Below are 13,526 nucleotides of genomic sequence, written 5' to 3' on the forward strand. Positions count from 1 at the left end.
GTATATATGTGTGTATATATACATATAAGATATATGAGTATATATCTGATATGTACTGATCCATAAAACTTACAAGTGCTTTTGAAAAACCATTCCAAAATTATTGGTTTAAATATATGCAGTGAAAATTTTCAGTTTTACCTATAAACTTGAGGATATGAAGCATACTTCCATTTTCAGCTATAATATTAGTTCTAGTAATAGTTTGAGCATTTTTAAATAAGGATATAGCATTTTGGGGAAGCTGCACTAGATCTCTTACATGCTTCCAGAGAATCTATACCGGTTCATTGTTCAATGTTCTACCACACACATATAAAAGTTTCAAAATTTATGACAAAGACAAAGTGTGCAAGACCACTGACTGTATGATCCCTACTACCTATTTACTTGTGTCCTAGCTGCATGTATGAATATATTATGATTACTGCAAATAATTTAGATCTAGGTCCAGCCTTGGTAGCATTAATAATCAGTCAATTCCGTCACAAAGTTACTCCTCTGGATGTCTCACCACTACTGTGGATGGGCAGTGTAAAAAATATTTATATGCATTTGCATAATAATCTATGGTATATCATGAATGATTCTTGTGGCATATGGTATTAAAAAGTTAATTAACATGATGTCATAATGGATAATGACCCCCGCCCGCATCAAAATTGAGGAAGTGGCTGATGAGAAACAAGGAATCTACTTTGCCTGGCCTTAACTCATAAAATCTCTACAGTACACCATGCAATAAAAGAAAGCCCTTGAATTTCTCTATCCAATGCCGACTGTACAAATGGGAAAATGTTGCCATAGTGACAGTTATTTACTGCTGATGATGACATAATACTTGCTCCCAATTTACGAGCTATTATCCTCAACTAAATTCACTAAATTTGGTATCATTCTATGCAGCGAAGGATGCTTAATAAGACCCCGACCATACAAATTGTTAAACAGGTTAGTTTACAGAGATATGTTGAAAACATGTGTTTTTACGGGCGTAAATTTTGCGGTAGCTATAGCTCCTTTATAGTTTCCCCTTCGTTAACTACTTTCTGTTAGACTTCCTGATAGTTGCCCTTGTGGGGTCAAGTTTTCTGTTGAACATGCTTTTTCTTGCCCTAAAAGTGGCTTTCCAACTATTAGACACAATAAAATACGTGATCTAACAGCTTCTTTGCTGACAGAGCTGAGGTCACGTGTGCCATGAAGTGCAGGTTGAACCAAGCTTACAACCTCTTTCTGAGAAACATTTTGATCATGCCACCCTAAACACGGAAGATGGGGCACGTTTAGATGTTGATATGAATGGTTTTTGGGGTGGCAAATGTGAAAAGTCTTATGTTGATGTTAAAGTGTTTGATCCTCATGTGCCTACTAACCGTTCCCCTACTCCATGGTCCATTTATCGTCATCACAAAAATGTGAAGAAGTGTGCTTATGAAGCTCGAATTCGTGAGGTTGAGCATGGCACCTTTACTCCTCTTGTTTTCTCTGCAACAGGTGGGATGGCTGATCAAGCTAATGACAAACGTCTAGCTTACCTCATTTCAGAGAAGAGGAATGATCACTATGCTGCTGTAATGGGACTAATTGCTTGTCTTTTTCTGTACTACGCTCTGCAATTAGATGTCTACATGGTTCCTGTTCTTCTGCTGGCAGATTCGTTCGTGAGAATCCAGTTGCTGCTGTCAATTTGATCCAGGCAGAGACTGGGTTCTCTCCATTATATATAGGGTTTCCAACTCAAAATAGGAAGGTGCTTCCTTTTGTTGTTTCTGGTGATTTTCACACAGACTGACCTTTAAGATAAAACAAACAAGTGCTAATTTATTATTGGATTGCTTGTAACATTGAGTATCAGCATAAGTTTAACACACAAAAGCATACAAAAAGTGCATGACCAAAAATATCATAAGTTACAAAGTGGATATAGTACCGGCACCGGTTACGAACGTGAACAGCTATTTTACCGGCAGAAGTCCATCATTTGCTGGACTATCAAACAAACCAGTTGTCTCTAGGCGAGCTAAAGTTGGTACACGTCCAATATGCCCCAAGCATTCGACTTTAGGGCACACGTCTAGTAGGTTTCCCCAAGCATTCAACTTTAGGGCACGCGTCTGGTAGGTTGCCCCGAGCATTCAACTTTAGGGGATGCGAAAAGTAGTTCCTTAGCGTTAGGGGTAGGCTAGGGTTCAGCTTTGGTTTCTTCTTCACTCTTGTTATATATAAAAGTCACTTCAATCGGATGTTTATAAGGTAGAAACTAAGGGAGGTGAGTAGTTGCAGCACCAGTGGCATAATGGTTATGAGCATTGCTTATGAGTACGGATGCCCGGGTTCGAGCCCTGCTGAGACTTTTTTTTTTCGCTGAGACCTTTTTTTTTCGCTTTCTTAGGCTTTTGTCTAAGTTTTTTTTTAATGCACGTGACTGCCGGCACTATATAACTTGCCTAATAGTTAAATTGGGAAGCTTATTAGAAAATCATTGTATTGTAGGGTGACCGAAGTCACAATTAGTGTATTTTCTTGCCTTATAATAACACATCCTTTATAGCTGTAATGGGATTGTTGGCTACGTGACCACTTTTTGGGTATTTACAATTAAAACTGCACTGATATTGACAGTTTAATAATATATTAGCACTTGTTTGTTTTATCTTAAGGTCAGCCTGTGTGAAAATCATCAGAAACAATGAAAAGGCTGAGGCATCATCTTATTTTACAGTGGAAATCCTATATGAAGGGATTTTTGGTCACGTTGCCACTTTTTTGATATTTACACATGTTAAAATTGTGTTGATAGTGACTGCTGCAAAAATTCCAATAACAAATTAGCACTTGTTTGCTTTAACTTGAAGGTAAATCTGTGTGAATATCTCCAGAAACAACAAAATGAAGCACCTTCCTATTTGAGTGGAAACCCTATTATATATAATTGTTAATTGTATTTAATAGCAATAGTTTTTATTATTACCAGGGCCGCCCACTGGGGGGGGGGGGAGGAGGAGGCAACTGGGGAATTTTGCCCCAGGCCCCAGCCTGAAAGGGCCCCCAGGAGGCTGCCCCTTGAATACCTGTTTTAAAGATCGATATACTCTAATAGAGCAGTCACAGTATTCTCCAGAGGAGCAGTGTAGCAAGCTTATAAATAAGGAGATATGGGTGGTGTAATGGAGGAGAAACCATCATTAATAATTGATGAGTAAACACGTATGACTGATTACAAACAAATGATATACTACAAGAGAATGTGTCCTCAGACAACATGCGACCACATGTCTGACCAACAGTGGACAGCAGTGGGCATGGCAAGGAAAAAAATTAAATTACAAAACTAAAGTTACAGCTTATATACAGAATTAAAAGTAGTCCGGGTTGATTGTCCATTCTTTCGAGTTCCTACCATAAAATATTCTCTGCGAAGCAGAAATTGAGGCACTGGCCATTTTGAACAAAAGATTTCTAGCACTTCCTTTGGAAAATAGGGGTACTTGCTGGGTAAAATTCATCACATCTTTGATTGCAACAATAGAATTAGGTTGAAAATGGCCCAAAACACTGACTTCCACAGTTCTGTAGCAGTGAGGAATCTTCAAATGATCCAATTCAGCCAAAAGCTGTACATACTCAGGTTTACACAATTTATGGCGCAGATTCCATATGTTGTATTGAGTCCAATGGGCACGTAAGCTCTATAATGCTCATCGATGCAGAGTGTCTGTTATAGATAACAACATCAGGTCTGTAAGGAGTGACTAAAACATTGGAGGGGATGGTTTCTGGAGGAGAGTCATTAAAGCGAAATCCTTGCAGGTCTGCATAGACACTGACTTTTTTTTTTTTTGGTCTTCAACTTAAACTTACAGCTTGGCTGAAGTAATTGTAAGTTGTGATTCAGAATGGAACCCTCCTTTCCCCTGGGGCCCCTTTTTAACTCTTTGCCCTGGGTCCCCTAATTTCTCTGGGCGGCCCTGGTACTAAAAAAATAATTAATTTTTATATTTTATTACTGTGCAAGACCTCAAAATAGAGTATAAGAGCACACTATAGTTATAAAATTAATTAAGTTATAAAAGGGAAAAAAAAAACTACACAAACTTACACATATATCGAATCGCCTTTCATCGAGGAATCGGTGGGGTCTATAAAAAAAAAAAATAAAAATAAAAAAAAATAAAAAAATAAATAAAAAAAAAATTCTACGGAACGGAACGGAACGGAATGATGGACTAAACTGCGGAACGGAATGCTTTCTCAGATTGAAGCTTGCAGCTTACCATTGCTGTACAAGTTATCAGTGGTACTTCCAGCAGGTAATCAAACGTTACCCCAAGATAGATAAAACGAATTTAAGGATCGATTGTGGGTTATTGTTGGTTGTCATTAGTAACGAAGTACTAATTGTGGGAATAGCTGACTCAGTGTGTTCATCTTCGGATATATCAAGTAGGGAACTAATGCATGACTTGTTTTTACTAGTATGTGAGTTATTTTTACTTACTTGACTTTAGAATGTACAGTCTGAGGCCCAGCCTTTCTAATCGGCATAAATCAGTATGTGTATAGCTACACTACAAAGGAAACAAGTATGGTGACAAGCTGAATCAACTCAGTCTAAGCAGAATCTAAAGGAATTTTGTGCAGTGTGTGAGGAGCAAACATTCAGAGAACTCAAGGAGGCTATATTGTGTGAACATCAATGATTCATTAACAGAGTAGTGGACTATTGTCAGATATCTCAGCCTGAGTACTGAGTTGAATTCTGGATGGGGTCTATTTTACAGAATGGAATGCTTTTTGAATCAACTTGCAGCTTGGCTAGCTGCTATCATTGCTGAAATTGCATTTTATCAGTGGAACCTCCAGGAAAATGGAATAGGATAATTATAAAACATTAATTGATTGTTTAGGTAATCATGACTTTATTCAGTCTAATAAACAGAATATATGGTTGATTGAGTGAGGTATCACTTTAAGAATGTTCAGATGACCAGTGATGAGATGCATGGATTAATCGAATTTTTGTTGTGGTTGGAGACATTAAATATCCAAAAGCAAACTGACTATAATATTAATTCACTTTCTTTATATTTTCTCAATTTTGAGCCTGTATACAAATAATTGAATTTTCCTTGTCAATAGAAATCCTAGAATAAGATGGGAGAGAAACTTATCTTTGTTTACCTATACCGTACAACCAAGAGTTTGTAATACTGATTTGTATGGGGGAGAGTGTCTAACTCTCAGTATGGCCTGTACAAACACCCTGCGTAAAGTTCATCTTTCATTAAATCAATACCTTTACTGGGGGATAGAAAACTGTTGATTAGTGTTGCTGAAGAAGGTAAAGCCTTTGTTCTGAAATAAGGCCGAGGTGTTACTTTAAGCAGGGTGTTTGGTGAATGCGTTCAAGTTAGACACTCTCCACCTTATTATGAACTCTTGGTACAACTTCAAAGGAAAATGAAGAAAACATACAGATGAATCAATAAAATCACTACAGTAAGGTGAATTACAGACTAGCGAGATCTTGGTTAATTAATGACAGTGGTTGGAGATTAAGTGTGGTAGCTTCTTGTTCTTGAATATGTTGCAAAGTGGAAGTACAAATCAAAATGGGATATCAATTTCATTATGAAAAAATTGTATACATAAATAATCTAGCATTACTATTTCATTTGTCCTCCACTTAAACATGCTACAACAGTACTAGTGTCAGTACATTGGCAGTGAGTCTACCTTGAAATCTCAACTCTAGAGTAGACAGTGGCGATTCTAGACCTGACCTACAGGGGGGGCCAAGTAGGGAACAGCATAACTATTGTTGTTTGGCTATAGTATAAAGTAGAATTTTCAGGGGGGTCTGCTGCAGGATTTTTGCAATTTAAAGGCTTGAAAACAGCCTAAAATTTGTTCTAAAAACATGAAAAATGCTAAAAATAACAATGCCAATCTATACAGCAACTTTTCCCCAAGACTTTTTAAAAGTTATTTTTTAACGGGGGGGGGGCATGGCCCCCCCCTTAGAATCGCCTATGAGAGTAGATCCAACACAGGACAGCCCGCACTATAACAAATACATGTGATCCCATTGTAATTTCATGGACCAGCTGGACTGGGAATCACTTGAAAATAGACAAACAAATTTAACCTGTTTTGTTTGAAGTGAAGCATGTGAAATGTTACACTTAAGAAATCCTAGGATTCTTAGGTGGTATGTAATTAATGTGAGTGTTCCATTTCAGGTCTGACTAGATACATTGAAATTACACACACACCCTGGTCCAAATCACGTTTGCCTGGTGGCTACGGGCATGGTTTCACATGTGGCTTATAATAGAGATTTGGCTGATCTTGGAGTTTTGGCATTTAGCCTGATTCAAGGCTAGCAGTCAGACACATCCTTGAATTGTGCAACAGATAAAATCAGCTCACTATTGAATACGGCATTAGTCCACTGCACCAGCTGTTAATATATAAATAACTCCATGCATACACTTTAGTGATGTTTGCAGAATATACCCTCCTTGCGGTCTGCCAAAATATTTGCTCCTCACACACTGCACAAAATTCTTCAAGTTTCAATTCAGCTGGCTCTTTCCTGTTACCAGTATCTTCCTGCTTGCTTTATTTATACACTGACTTATGACTTGAAAGACCGGCCCAGACTGTTTTCTAAAGTCTAAATAAGAAAAACAGCTCACATAAAGTTCCCTTCCGTATGGATGAACATTACTGATACAGCTCATCCCACAATAATACTTCGTTACTAATGACAACCAACAAAAACCCACAATCGATCCGTTAATTCTTTTTATCTTATGTTTAATCACCCACTGGAGATAACTTATAAGGGAAGTTTCAGCAATGGTAAGTTGCAAGCTTCAATTTTAGAAAGCGTTCCGTTCCGTGGTTTAGTCCATCATTCCGTTCCGTTCCGTTCCGTAGAATAGTCCCCACTGAGGAATCCGATAAACCAAACTTCATGTCTGTCAACCAGAGTACGCGGAAGTTATGGCGCCTTGTTTAGAAGACGGTGTTATTTATACGAAACGGGCGTAACCTATTCGGAAATCCGGAATATCTTACACAAGTTTTGATATCTAGTGTCCAGCCGGTCTTCGCGTTTGTGCATTAGCGCGACCCCGGATGGGATTTGATTTGATTATAACTTTTGATTTGATTATAACTTTTGATTTGATTATAACTTTGATTGAGACTACCCTGTGGCCATCTATCTGTGGCCATCTATCTATGGAGAGATTTATGCTCGGGCAAAGTCTAACTTGATCAGTACGCTCCGGTATACGCTATGGCACGACCTGTTGGAGACTTTGATGGAGAACAATCTCAAGACTGTGATGGCACACTGGCCCAGTTTCGAACAACCGCGTTTAGAAGTAAGCACTGAGATATTTACGTAGCTATAGCTATCGGTTCATAAATAGCAAGAGCGAATGTTATTCACTCTTGATAATAGCCAAGGGAGGTCGAGTAGCTACACCTACAAATAGCTATACATTTAATCCCTATTTCAGTAAGTATAGCTATCCACAAAGAAAAATAAGTTGGATTTAGGGATCATAACAAGGGAGGTGGACATTAGTGTCTATAAGTTACTAGTCTGGCGCACGGGCACACACTGAGCCAGTTACACGAGAGTCTGGTCTGTATCAATACTAGCACCATAGATGGTGCAGCTGGAATGTAGTTAACTAGCAGCCCTTGTGCTTCAATGGATACAATTGCATTATGGACCTAATCCGCAATGACGTCAAAGCACAAAATGGCGGCCGATAGTGTGGACACTTTTGTACAGAGACTATTGGGAGAGGTGGCGATTCGCTATGTTATATATATATTTATGATTGTAAAACTCACAAATTTGAGTATAAAAACAATGTCTTTAGATTATTAATTCACAGTACTGTTTTTCATTGAATGTGTCAGTGTTGATTGAAGAATACTATCATAATCATTTAGGGAAAAAATATCACTGATTGGTAGTTGATTCCATAGGGTAATTGATCTTGGGTAAAAACTAAATTTGTATGCATCAACAGTAGCAGATGGTTTGATGAATTTATCCTGGTTTCCTCGTAAACATCTTGTAGAATGTACAATATAACTGGGGATAGGAAGCTCTACTAGGTGATTGACGATGTTAACGTTACATACTGCAGCAAGGGGCAAGGTGAGGTATACATACTTAATTACAAGGCAAATGCACGTGGTTTTGCATCGATAACAAACTTAAGTCTGATTTCGTCTGGTGGAACTATTTCACATCGCCACATCACGCTAACTAGCCTTTTACCTTTGCTATCCAATAGTTCCATGTCGTGAAATCCGCAAAGAAAGCTCATTTTAGTGATTATATACGAAGTTCCCACACTAAACACGGCCATTTTGTCAATTATGATGTCATTGCAGATAAGGTCCATTACATTCACGATCTACAGGATCATGACCTCATTCATAAATATGATTAAAACCAAAAGTTGTTGCCAAGAATGGTAAAAAACCAGTCAATGCCAAAGAAACCTATTTATCAATCTTGAGCTGCATCTTGCAGTTTTGCACAAGATACAGACCAGACCCTCACTCTATGAGGATAAGTATCCATTTTCATGATCCTTTCAATAAGGAATAACTTCATTGTCAAGAACTGCTGGGGTGAGCCAAGTTTCACAACCAATAATTATATCAGGGGTATAAGTGTCTATAGGTGTAGATTCGCCATAAGAATATAGGTAGTTACTACTAGAATTTGTACGGCTAGTTCTATCTGAATCAGAGACATTCAGAATCATTATCATTGATAAATAATTCACTTTCTGAATCAGGATCATTAGTATTAGTATTAGTATTATTAGTACTTTATTAAGATCTTCATCATTGACAGTTAATTCAGTTACTACATGAGTAAGAAACAATGGAACCATTATCAACAATAAATGTTTCACTAAAATCTCTAAACTGGGTTTCATTATATCTCTAAAATAAGTACATCATAGGTATTTCTGAGTTGATATAGCTGGAATCATCAGCAATTAAATCATACTCATTGCCTATGGGAACAATTTGAAGCCAGAGTAAAAGTATTTGAGCTAGACTCCTTACTTACCACACGAGAATGTCTAACAATTGTGTTACCATTTTGGATCAATGCGGTCCACTAGTATATAGTGAAGTACCAATACTAGTATCGGCACCGGCCCTATTCAACTGATACTTTTAAATGACATCACTTAATTATTTTTCAAGATGGCAACGTACATAGTGTATAGAACAGAGTTGAGGACTGGCTGACATAAGTAATGAATTCTTTAAAAGAAGCCAGTTACTAGCATTATTAGTATAATGGAAACAGCAAAGATTCATTGAAACCACAAACTATTGTTATCTTGTAATTGATAGCCACAAAACCAGCAAACTGCAGTTGATGAGATTAGCAAAATGTGTTTAGTTTATTAACTATTACAAATTACTAGCTGTTTCTTATGAGAAATGCCTGTGGGGCAAAGCATCGGCATCGGATCGCTATCAGCCTCAAATGTATTGCTATCGGGTCGGTAGTGAAAAGGTAGTATCAGTGCATCACTATTATATTGTATATGATTGCCAAATTATCATCTTCATGTGTAGGCAATCACTACCTTTTATTTCTATGATCCCTAATCAAACTTAAAATTCTTTTTCTTTATACTTTTTGTGACATTATTACTGGTGAGCCCACGCATACTGCATTAGAGCTGAAAGAATAGTGCCAGGCTTATTGCTTTCGTCTTAACGTGCTCCAACTTTCAATTGAAGGGGCTAGCGGAAAAAGGGAACATGTGCCATTTTAGATTTTTTCATCTCTTAAATATGAATTGGATCATTTAAGGCATGTGAATAATGTTGTTACTAAGTAAACAACAGAATTTAAAAGTTCAAGGCAGTCTCAAATTTACTTCTTTGAAAAATCACAACAATTCAATTATGACTCAAAATGCTATTTAATGCCCACCACATGGTCACTTTATTTTTCAAATGGCACTTGTCCCCCTTTCCCGCTGACCCCTTCAATTACTAAAATAGCGAAATGGCCATTATGCAGCTATATTCAGCCCGTTACACAGCGACTAGGAGAGGGACCTCTGTAATCAATTAATTAAGGTCCTCAACCTGAAAAATTGATGTCTTCCAATAAATCAACTACCTAACTATTGTCATGTGTTGGGCTAAGTATAACTTGAATAAATTATGTCACTTTCTTCTGGTAGAAAACGATAGAAATGTCTTAAAATCTTTTTTGCTGCAGCGGTTCATTCGTAGGGTTCTCCATATGCTATGATATTTACTCTCAACACTGTTCAAGTAGTGTATCATCAACTCAAAGTATTGGTGGTCTGATTTTATTAGTCAGTTTCTGGTGGCAGCATGATCTGTGCTACTTTTTAGTGACAAACAAAACATTTCTTTCTCTGTAGCACAGGACAAAGAGCAGCAGCTGCGCCGTGGGTATCACATTATAACAATAGAACTAACCAACAAACCATGGTTGAATGCACAACACTCAGACAATAGTGACAGTGATGTAGATATTATATATGCACCCTCATGCTCATGCATATATTTCAGGCAAATCACTCGTTCCCATGTTACAACTATATATTCAACTTGGGGTTGTAGATTCCAATTGTAGCATTAAGTTGTTATGTGTATTTTTCCTTTGTATTACTACTACTTATTATTATTTAAAATATATATATATTACATATATATATATATATATATATATATATGTAACGCTTTCACACCTCAGATCAAAGGAGCCACCTAGGCTACATTTCGTATATAGCCAGGCTGCAACTGGGCAGTGATTATATAGACGTTGAGGCCAAAATTGATTGTGGGAATCAATTAATACTCACGTGATTAGAATGCATGTCTTGGATTTGCCATGAAAACCACTCAGACGGAGAGCATTTTGTCATCCTTGCCGTCTTACGAGTTGAAAAATGCTGGGCTAAGGTGAGAAATAGTGCTATAGCTTAAAGTGATTTTAAAAATTTTTAATTTAAAAAATGAAGTAGGCATCTATGCAATAAAAAGTGGTGAAACAAGAGATGAATGATGGTGTTACAGCATAGCTCGATCAGTGAGAAGTCCCTACGTTGACATTGGACAGAATATGCCAAAGTAGGGACTTTCCCACTGAGCTATGCTGTAACACCATCATTAATTTTTTGTTTCACTACTTTTTATTGCATAGATCCCTACTTCATTTTTAAATTAATAAAGGAAGTGGTTACTGAACTGAAAGAACAATCTAGTATTGGATCGGTGCCGATCTCGACATTTTGAGCAAAATCGGTAGAACTGATTTTCTGTTGAAGCCACCGATTCATGATACCGATCTTTCTTATCACCATTTCTTCAAACATACTAGACTTCTTCTATCATTTCTCTGCTCCATTTACGAAATAAGCTAAAGTATAGTGCCATTTCTCAAGCCATTTCTCCACGGAAACTTCGAGAAGCCATATAAATACGTACCAGTTAGCAGTGTTTTAAATACTGAAACTTACCCTTGAATTTACCAGAGGTCCTTGGCAGAAAACAGTGAACAGTGTTACACCAGGGGGTAGGACAAGCCCACGTGAATTCGTAATGGAACTACGTAAGGCCCTTAGCGCTACTAAAATATATTCAAAAGAAAACAGATTCTTCTACCTCTCTATAGGGATATATCCAACAAGGACAATTGTTTGTGTTTGTTTGATGAATGCGGAGACCGTTAGTGGTGAATTGGTGATCGCCACGTGTCATCATTTCGGAACGCTGATTTCTTCGTAACGGTTTTGTATTTCTTCGCAAAAATCACACCTTTGTAAAGTACAAACATGGTAGAACTCAAATACCTGTCGAACCTTGTTGAACCTCTTCATTGATATTTTGTACAGTAACCATTCACTCACGTGAACTATTTTCAAGCATCACTTAAGTGCATTGCGTAATGTACATCAGTTCACGTGGGCTTGTCCTACCCCCTGGTGTTACACCATATCAAATAGACTAAACTATTAGAATCTCTGCTACAACAGCCCTCAAATCATGCATTAAAATATTTGTGGGTGTTGTTTGTCTGGGTGGTGTAATTGAGGCCACACCACCATTGGTATTGACTCTAGTAACAAAGCTGTGATCATCATTCAGCTAACAATTGACCAATTTAGGCAATTAGCTTAGTCTAAGATTATAAAATGTTATTAAAGAACTACCTGCACAATCATATTAGATAACTGATATCAGATCGATACAATATTGGCAGATCGGTAACTAGATCTATGTTGGGATCCATGACACACACAACAGTTATAAGAGCTAAACTAAATACACTATAAAAGCTCCATGGGTTATGACTCTGAATAAGGTTATTGCTAGAAATAGTGCCTGTGTACAACTGCTACACATTCGCATGATAAATAATGAATAAAATGTTCAGTTTACAACATAATGAATAAAACCATGTGGAAGAGAATTTTCATGCGGGCAGGAAATGAGAAACAATGAATTTTCTTGGAGTGGCCTAATATATCCATTGGCTGCACTCGTATTGGCCTAGGTGATTGATCGCCCTGTACAGGCTATCAGCCTGATAAGCATTACATATTAGCTATAACACAGGGCATTCATGCATTGCCTAATATACATGTATGCACTCTGCCCTCCGGAGCATAGTTATAATTGAAGCATCGGTCTGAGTCATCTATATATATATATATATAAATAAATTCTCTAACGCCCACGCACATGTTTTTCAAGCACTGATCTGTCATTCTTGGTCAGATTCCAATTGTATTGGTACCTTTCAATTCTAGAATTTGAGACAAATCTTTTGATCCAGGATTGGTGGCGATTCGTTAAACTACAGCGAATACCCTTTAAACCACCATAACTACCTGAGGAAGACACAAATTCGTCCACAACTTTCTGGAGACACTTATCATGTTACCAGCCTTCCCCATCCCAGCCTATACTAGATGTTTCTCTTCCCTGTGGACGACAGAATGAGAAGCGTAAAAATTGAGGCCATAAAAATTTCAAACACAAACTCCTCCCAGCCCGATTAACTTCAAACTCACCAGACCAACTACCCATCCAAATCAATGTGTCATAAGTGGTTTTCATGTCTATCATTACGTGCTAACCTTGGTTGCAAGATACTTATCACTGTCAAAGGCCATTATAAATTTATGATACGCGTATACGGCGTTCCGGTATACATGCATTGCTAATAGAAATCAGATGACGTCATGGTTAAAATTTAATATCTGTAAGCTTACAGTAAGATAAGATCAATCACTTTTTCATGATTTAACCAATCACATCAGCGAATTTGGTCGTGTGATCTGGTGTGTACACTATCATCTGGCAAACACATCCACCAATATAAAAGGACAGTTCCGTAGAGTGATGATCATTTCTATCAAGCTACTTGACAGAGACTACACAAGAAAGACTCGCCGGGAATACAC

The sequence above is a fragment of the Dysidea avara genome, chromosome 10, assembly GCF_963678975.1.
Source record: "Dysidea avara chromosome 10, odDysAvar1.4, whole genome shotgun sequence".
NCBI lineage: Eukaryota > Metazoa > Porifera > Demospongiae > Dictyoceratida > Dysideidae > Dysidea > Dysidea avara.